This window comes from Meles meles, chromosome 13 (genome assembly GCF_922984935.1).
Source record: "Meles meles chromosome 13, mMelMel3.1 paternal haplotype, whole genome shotgun sequence".
NCBI classification, from domain to species: Eukaryota; Metazoa; Chordata; class Mammalia; order Carnivora; family Mustelidae; genus Meles; species Meles meles.
Window position 1 is genome coordinate 19,217,136 of NC_060078.1, and position 9,304 is coordinate 19,226,439.

Sequence of the window (9,304 nt, forward strand, 5' to 3'; positions counted from 1 at the left end):
GCCCTTACAAGGGGCCAGGTTAAGTAATCTGCTCGCATTCGCTTTTGGGAGCTTTTGTTCCCTGAACGATTTCCGTAGCGTTCCAGAGGACGGGAATGAAAATGGCAGCCTCCCAATCTCTGGCTGGAGGAGCTGAGAGCTCGGGGCCCCACTCTTTAATGCACCTTCAGAGAAAAGCGCTCAGTCACTCTTGTCTCCCTGGCCTCTGACTGTGCTCCAAGCTCACCCAGCCTGTCACCAAGCATGTCTATCTCTGGCACGCAGCTCTGTCTGGAGTCTCCAAACCCCACAAATCCCTGAGCTATTCCAGAGGGGTCTCCCCGGATCTTGTGGGATCCCCACTCACAGAGCAGTGGCCTTTGCCACAGATTATGGTTCAAGGTAACCCGGAGTTAAGAGCTTACCCCTTGTCTCCGTCTCTGTAGCTGGTTTCTCAGCTCTAATACCTACAAGCTCTGCAACACTCAGACACCCCTGATCCTTCTGTGACCCCATAGGACCTGGGGCCACGCTGACCCCGCAAGGGCTTCACCCTGGTTTAGCCTCTGGAGCAATGTCCCTCAGTGGAGCAGACTTTTAAAAGTCCTGATTTTGTGCTCCATTGCTCCGCCACTTGCCAGGAGCTGGCCCCTCCCCCTGCAGTCTATCTTCCCATCTCTGTGGATTCAGTTCTCTGCCGGTCCTACCTTTCAGAAAGTGATCAATTTTCTGTTTCAAGAATTGCTGCTCTTTTTCTCTTCAATCTCCTGTTGGATTTGTAGGTGTTCAGAATGGTTTGATAAGCTATCTAGCTGATCTCCTGCTACCTGATGTCATCTCAGCCTGCTACTTCTCCACCATATTGACTCCTCCCCACCTCCACACTGTGTTTTCTTTCAGCAAATTTATTTCTCTTCTACTCTTCATGGCCAGGCTTTTTTGAATTGTTTGATTCTCAATTTCTTATTCCTCATTTATTGTTCCTTTCTTAAATGCATGATGGCACTAATGTCCTTCTCAGTTCTGTTAAAATATTTGCAAAGTCTATCACTCCTTAGTCCAAATACAAATTGTCTCAATGAGGTATTTGACATTCTTCCATTTATAGACTTTTTAAGCCATTTTCTACAGTGGACACTTGGTGTTGATTATTGGGCTACAGCTGGTAATCAAACTGTAAATACCACAGAAATGGCCCCTTTCTTCCCTGATCTTGCACTCTGGTCCTCCCAATCATTCCTCACTTCTTGAAACTCCTTTCCTTTTGTATCTTGCATCTTGTAACTATGCGTTCTCTGTTCACATTCTACATTTCAGGTCCCTCCACTCCCTTGTTTGCTTTGTATGGGCACATTTTGTTTAATTAAACTTTTTATTTCAAGGCACTTTTAGATTCACATGCCACTTTTAGAAAAAGAAAAGAAACATCTCGTGTTCTCTATCCCATTTCTCCCGTAGCACTAATACCTTGCAGGACTGCAGTAACTATCACCAGCAGAATACTGACATTGCCACCGTCAAGACAAAGAGCATTTTCATTGCTGTGATGGTTCCTCATGCTGTCCTCTCAAAGCCACACCCCTTTGTCTGCCCCCTCAGATCCATAAACCCTGAGAAGCACTAACATCTTCTCCACTTGCATAACTTGATTATTTTATAAAGAGAGTAATGTTCCAAATGATCCTTAATGACTGGCTTTTTCATTCAGTATAATTCTCAGAAAGTTCAGCTAAATTTTTGGTGTATCAGTAGTTCATTTTGTTTATGTTGAATTGCTGAGATGTTGTCCACTGCAGTTTGTTTAGTGGATAGGGTGGATTCCACATTTTTACTATTATGAATAAACTGCTGTAAACATTCACAGACAGCCTTTTGTGTAAACATAAGTCTTTACTTCCTGGGGACAAATGCCCAGGAATATAATTGCTGGGTTGTATGGTAGTTGAAAAGAAGAATAAAAAGGGAAAATTAGTCTATTGAATTTCAAGACTTACTATAATGCTGCATTAATCAAGACTATGTGTTTTAGCACAGGATAAGCCCAAAGAGCAGTGAAACCCAGAAACAGAGCCATATAAATATGTCCAGCTGATTTCTGAAAGATGTGCAAAAGCACCTTAATGAAGGAAAGATAGTCTTTTCAACAAACTGTGCCAGAACTATTAGATGTTCACAGGCAAAAAAGTCTCATAATTTGTACAAAATGGATCACAGACTTAACTATAATATATAAAAACTATAAAACTTTGTGGGACACCTGGGTGGCTCAGTGGGTTAAGTGTCTGCCTTTGGCTCAGGTCATGATCTCATGGTCCTGGGATGAGTCCCACATTAGGTTCCTTGCTCAGCAGGGAGCTCGTTTCTCCTTCTGCCTGCCACTCCCACTGTTTGTGTGCTCTCTTTCTCTCTGACAAATAAATAAAATCTTAAACAAACAAACAAACAAAAAGCATTTAGAAAATAAAAGCATGGAAGAAAATCTATAGACTTGACAGAAAATGCATAATTATAAAAAACGTTGAAAATTGGACTTTATAATAATTAATTTTTTTTGCTCCCTGAAAGATACCATTAAAATGGGAAAGAGATAATCTCCTGAGTATAAAATACAGTATTTTTAACCACATGTCTGGTAAAGTTACAGGATACAGAATATATAAGCACTCAGAACGAAATGATCTAGATGTAAACAATCCTAATTAAACATGGAGAGAAGAAATGAAGAGCTAGTTCTCTACTGAAGATACATGGTTGTCAAAGGAGCACAGAACAGAGGACTGACATCATCAGCTATTAGGGAAACACAAATTTAAATCACTTTACTGTTTTGGAATATAACATGCATATAGGAAAGTGTATGATTCATTTTCACAAGGTGAAATATCCAGAGAATTATAGCAAAAATCAAGAACTGGAACATTCATTACCAGCACCCACAGCTGTGGCCTCTGGCCCTCTTGGCACAGCCCCCATGCCGGCCTGAAGATGACCTCCATCACCAGCAGGCAGCCTGACCTATTTCAGACCTTTACAAGAAGGGAAATCTATAGGACATTTTCTTTTTCCATTTTCATTCTTTTGCTTAATATTACATATCTAAGAGTCATCCACATTACAGTGTATCAGTAGCTCATTTTCATAACTGTCAAGTGCAGCATTTCCTGAACTTATCACTATTGCAAACTTTAGGTTTGTTTCCAATTAGGACTATGATGAATAGTGCTGTTAGGAACATTGTTGTATGTGTCTTGTGTGTTTAGAGACTATAATACATAATGTGTACACATACTACACACATAGACTATGCATGTCTAAACAGCTGGGCCTGAGTACTTGTCCTACAACCCAACAATACTGCAAGTAATGAAGAGAATATAGCAGTGAAATTGTTCTCACCTTTGTATGTCATCTGTTTTTCTCACTTACATGAAGTTATTTCTCCTGATTATATATCTGAATCAATGAGATTGTTTTACATGAAGAGATCATGGGACTTACTAGTTTTGTATTCAATCTTCTTTGACTTTGGCAATATATGGGTACATATCTATAGTGAAATAAAAGAATATAACCATGTGTTATTAAATCATATATATTTTAATTTCCTGTATTCAGGTAGTTCAGTGTATATGTTTCTGTATTCTACTAAATTTAACATGTGATTTCATAATACTGGAAGTGAAATATGGCCCAGCTGTGTTGGTCATCTGTAATGGGAAATACATGTGCCTCTCTGAGCAAATTTCAGTGGGAAGAATATTGACTTTTGTATTCTTGGGTAACTAAGACTTCACTTTATAACCCTGAATTTAAGACTTCTACTAATCATCATTTTCAAGTGTACCTTAATCTACTAACAGGGTTTATACATTGTATGAGATGGAATCAAGATAAGTATACAGAAACATCAATTTTTCCTTAGAGTGTGATTTTATTTATTTATTTATTTATTTAAACTTAAAGATACTTTGTAAGGCAGGGAACTCACTCACAAATATCTTCTCTGAAGTTCACCTGTCCTATGTGACTTAACACCCTTTGGTTATAGCTGAATAGACCAACATGGATATCTGAGTGAAAAGGAGACAGATAATAAAGCTCCATACATACAATTATTTAGCTTTAGGGCTAGTAACATTATTGGGTGAGAGACAGAAACACCATCCCTGATGTCTGTGGAAAGGAGACCCTGTCTTCTATTTTCCCTGCACATTCTCAGGGCTCACTTCCAGCTGCATTTCTTGTTCAGGGATTCCTGAGTACAGGAATTTAAAATATATATGATTTAATAATATTAATAATTAATAATTAATAATATGGTTATATTCAGTGGCTGTTCTGTGAATTGTTTATGTTCAACCCAACAGCAAGGCCAGCTCCTCATCACAGCAACGCACAACTGGTTATGCCAAGACATTTTTAGTTTGTCTGGCTTGCTGTTTATTATTGTTATTATTTTAAAATTTTATTTACTTATTTGACAGAGAGAGAGCATGAGTAGAAGGAGAGGGAGAAGGAGAAGCAGACTCCAGGCTGAGCAGGGAGCCTGACACAGGACTCGATCCTAGGACCCTGAGATCCTGATCTGACCTGAAGTCAGACACTTTACTGACTGAGCCACCCAGTCATCCCTTGCTGTTGTTTTTCTCAAACTAAAGCAAGATAGAGAGAGTGTGAAAGGACAGCATGAATTCTGGGGAAGCCTATTAGGAGCAGAGGTAGAGGAATGAGTGTGGTTTCTAGATGTTACTGAAATTGAAGAAGAGTTACTTTAATGGAAGAATCAGCCATTCTATTGATTTTGGAGTGAGAAATATACTCTTCTGCCTAAATGCTGGTGTGGCAGTTGATGGAAGAAGCAGCTTGGGAAAACATGACCTTCTTAGTTTTTATATGTTGTCAGATTTCTCATAATATATGACACATAGTTGGTTTTATACCTGTGTCTGATATGCATCCCAGCACAGCAGAGACTAAAGCAAAGACTGAATGCTGATGGCTAAGAAATGAATTTTAGCATCAAATTTCCTGAGCTCAAATGAGGACTCCTCAATATATTACCTGTGTGATCTATAACAAATGTAACTTTATGCCTGCATTGTAGTATTTACAATATACTAATATTCAGAGTACTCATTTCATAGGGTAGATTTCACAATATATAATATAGCATTAAAGGTGCTTAGAATTAATGAATTAATGTCAGCTTATTACTTCTTTGATTATGTTAATATTTACTAATAAAACAACTCTAATATCCATTATTCTTTTTAATTTGTACTGCAAAACAAAGACTCATAGAGAGAAAAGACAGTATTTGAATCAAAAGACAAGAATGAAGAGAAAAATGGAAAATGAACACAAGCCACCAAGAACATCCAGTATCCTCTGGTGCACAAGCTTCCCCACCACTGAGAACATGAGTGAGGGCTGTGGCCTTTCAGGAAGATGGTCATATTGGGTTCTGAGCTCCATCTGTGCACAAGAGGCCAAGCTACAGGCAAGTGAAGGGCTGTGTTATCCTCTTTCACCACAAAGAGAATGATAACTTCAGTATTTAGAAACTTTGAAAACTAAATCATTCAAAATTGTCTTCAGTTATGCATAACTACAGATATCAACCTTGGACCTGTCCATCGTACTCAAATATAACAAATGAAAACAAACCTTGAGAATATCCCCAGAACTGTCCGGGAAAATAGAAATTTATAACAGTCCAGTAAGTTGTGCGATTATGAAAGCATCAAAAATGTCTAATGATCTGGTGGAAGAGAAGCACCAATAGAATATTATTTTGGGATGAACAGGAACTGTCCATATTTTGCCCACTAATGCACTGAATTTAAAAACAAATGGTCCCTAGACAAAGTTTTAAAAGAATTTCATAAATAAAATTCAGACAAATGGAATGATTAAGTGATGGTACCTGGAAGAAAAAAATTTTAAATGAGAGAAAATATTCTTTGAGGAGAATCCAAGAAAGCATACTAGTCAGAGCCCAAACCTCAGGTGTGGATGCATTCTTTCACAAAGTGAATCATTCTGCACACTTATTCAAGGACATATCTGAAATAGTCTATTATCCTGATTGAATGGCCCCAGAGCCACTGCAAGCTTATTGGTTTCAATCTTTTTCCTTTTCTGTGAAGGTCACTGTAGGAAATTGTCTTAAATATACTGCATACAAATCTTGCCCCTCACACAAATGTTCAACATCTTTATATTTTCTATTCTCATCACAGTGTATTGCTCAGACTAAAGTAGGTCAACATATATGAATAAAATATATCAACATATCTTACAGTTTCCTATTTCTGCACAACACTCAGATCTTGGTCCGACAGGTACAAAGCTTGTGAATTTCCTGCACTTGTGCCCTCCAAACCCTTTTCTTCCTACAGTGTTTGCTGCTCAGGAAATCATACTTACCATCCTGCCATTGCTTCATCCAGAAACAGAGACATCATTCTTTAAAAGGACAGCTATAAGTGGTGGTTAAAAATCTGCAGTCACATAATGTCATTGCCCTTCTCCACACTGTTCGGTGGATATTCATTTCACTTAAAATAAGGTCCAAATTTCTTACGTAGGCACACAAAACCCTACAGGAACTGACTCTTAGCTACTTCTCTGACTTCATCTCTGACCACTCTTCAAATAATTCTCCAACAGTGCCAACTCCCCACTGTTTCTCAAATATACTTCAGAGTCTTTGTATTTGCTGTTTCCCCTTTGGCCACATGAACTGCCTCTTTACTTAAATTTCATTCCTTGCAGAAAGGTCTTCCCTATTCACTCCATCTAAAACAGTACCTCCATAACTTTCACTACTTAATTTGAATCATTTATATTCTAGCTGGAAGCACTCAAAAGCCAGTTTGGGAATTTCCATGATCTTACTTTGCAAGGAAGCTCATGAAAGTGATTATTAATGTAAAGAGTATTATAAGTGTTCAGCAACCAGCTTTCTGAAACAAGAAAACACAACTCTAGTAGCTTTTGCTGATTTCTGAGGTGTAAATGAATAAGATTTCAAGCTACTAACATTAAATTACTGAACTGGACGTTGGGAAGAGATGGTAATAATTGATGGTGATACAGTGAGTTAGCGCCATTGTGAAAGACAACAATGACATCAGTGCAGATTGGCTGTTGGCTCACAGCTTATAGCTTACAGCTTCTGTAGAGTCTACGGTGGACTTTGTGTGAGCAAGAGCTAAACTACTGTCTTGTGAAATCCCTGAAATGTTGATATCTTTGCTACGGTAAAACACTCTAGCCTGTGTTGTATAAATATGTTTGAGGGGTGGGGGTTGGGGCATCAACCTGGCTTTAAGAGTTCTGGTTCTCATGCAAATGTCATCATTACACAGTTCACAGGCTTTAAGATAAAAAGACAGATTGCAAAGGAGAAGAATTTCTACATATGGTACTAAAACCAGTCGTAATTCTCCTGAAATAAAAGGATATGAGGATAATACATAATGTATATTCAAATAAGAGGATAATACATAATGTAACAAAAAGAATGGCTGTTATTATTTTAATGATTTAATAATTGTTACTACTTTGCTCCAGAAACTGTTCTAAGCACTTTATCTTTGGGTATATTTCATTTTATTCACCAAAAAAACTCTAGAGGAATATACTGTCACCTCCAATTTATAGTTATCCAACTATATTGAGATTGAGGGTGATGAAAAATTTTCCCATGCAGCTTATAAGGGTTTATGGAATCTTTTAAAAAATGTCTTTCTTTTCTCCATAGAAAATAGGAAACAAAAGATATAAACTTCCTTCTTTGATCAAGGAAAGATAACAAAATCAGAACTATGAATATGCCTTAAAGCAAGGATTCACTATTAATTAATGAAAATATAAAATGAGTCACTTAGGCCTAAAACACATTGTTGTTCAGATTATATTTTATAAATCACTTCTCATTGGTAATAAGAGAAGTTAATGATACTGAATATTTATGACTCAAGTTGTTAAACAGTCAACCTACCTTTTAATCTATAGAATCACCTATATGTTGCCATTTTTCTAATGCCCTGCAAATATAAAAATTAGCAAAACTTTTGCTTGTATATTGTTTGTCTTAAGCGCCCAGTTAATCCTGTGTGACCAAGACCAATAGTGTGTGTTAGCAAATGCTCACTCTCTAAACTCCCTTATGGCAAATGAGGGAAACAGCCAATGTTGGGGAACAAGTCATAAGAGCTTATTAACCTTACTTTCTCCAGGTGAAGGAAAATTGGTAAAAGTATAGGGTTTTAGGAAGTTCTTTGGCTTCATTAATAACATACTAAAACAAACCTGCCTTTCAAAGTGTCTTAAAATTTCCTTCTTAGTGTTGACTCTTTAGTGATATGGAAGCATTTATTTGTTTTATGATGATAAAATTAAGAAAATAATGAAGTAAAATCTTTCTTCACTAAATTCCAATTACAAAACATATGAAATTCCTTTGGCATGTAGTATACAGAGCTCACTCCAAAGTTTAGCAGTTTTTGCTGCACAACTAATGATGTCATAACAGAATTGATTCCAGGATATGGAAAAGAAAGGCCAAGGTCAGGTGACATCTTCCTGACAGGACTTAAACTCCAACACCAACAGGAAAGTGTCCACTTCCAAATGTATCATTTGGCAGAAATTTCTTTGTAATTTGTATAAACTGTCTTTATGCATGAGTTAATGTTTCGGTATCTGCTTTATAGTTACTGAAGGTCAAACACCAGGGCAAACACTTGAAAATTCACCACTTATAATTTAATTCAAGGGAAGGAAAAAACTGCAATTTACTCTTCTCTGACTGTTTGCTTTGAATTAAACTATTATTTGACAAAACAAAGATGAACAAAAAACAAAAACAGGATTTAAAACAAAAAATAGACAAGATGGTCTCAATATTTTAGATAAAATATGTCAGAAAATTTAAGTTAAAAAGGATACAACAGTGCTCACTTTGGCAGCACATTTACTAAAACTGGAACAGTATGGAAAAGATTAGCATGGCCCCTATGAAAGAATGACGCGCAAATTCGTTAAGCATTCCATATTTTTTTAATGTATATGGAACTTTCTTCAGAACAGATCACATACTGGGTCACAAATCAGGTCTCGGGCAGTATAAAAAGATTGAGATTATACCATGCATCTTTTCAGGCACAATGTTTTAAAACTTGAAGTCGACCACTAGAAATAACTTGGAAGGACAACAAATACCTAAAGAGCATTCTACTAAAGAATGAAATGGGTCAAACAGGAAACTAAAAAAGAATTTAAAAAATAAATGGAAACAAATGAAAATGAAAACATG

The 9,304-nt window shown here is 37.0% G+C and overlaps 1 non-coding gene across 1 annotated transcript; it reads left to right on the forward strand.

Moving 5' to 3' along the window:
- Window positions 1-8,941: 8,941 nt before the first annotated feature.
- On the forward strand, window positions 8,942-9,048 carry LOC123955856. The gene has a single exon (XR_006821400.1). It is a non-coding gene; the product is annotated as a U6 spliceosomal RNA (small nuclear RNA).
- The last annotated feature ends 256 nt before the right edge of the window (window positions 9,049-9,304 follow it).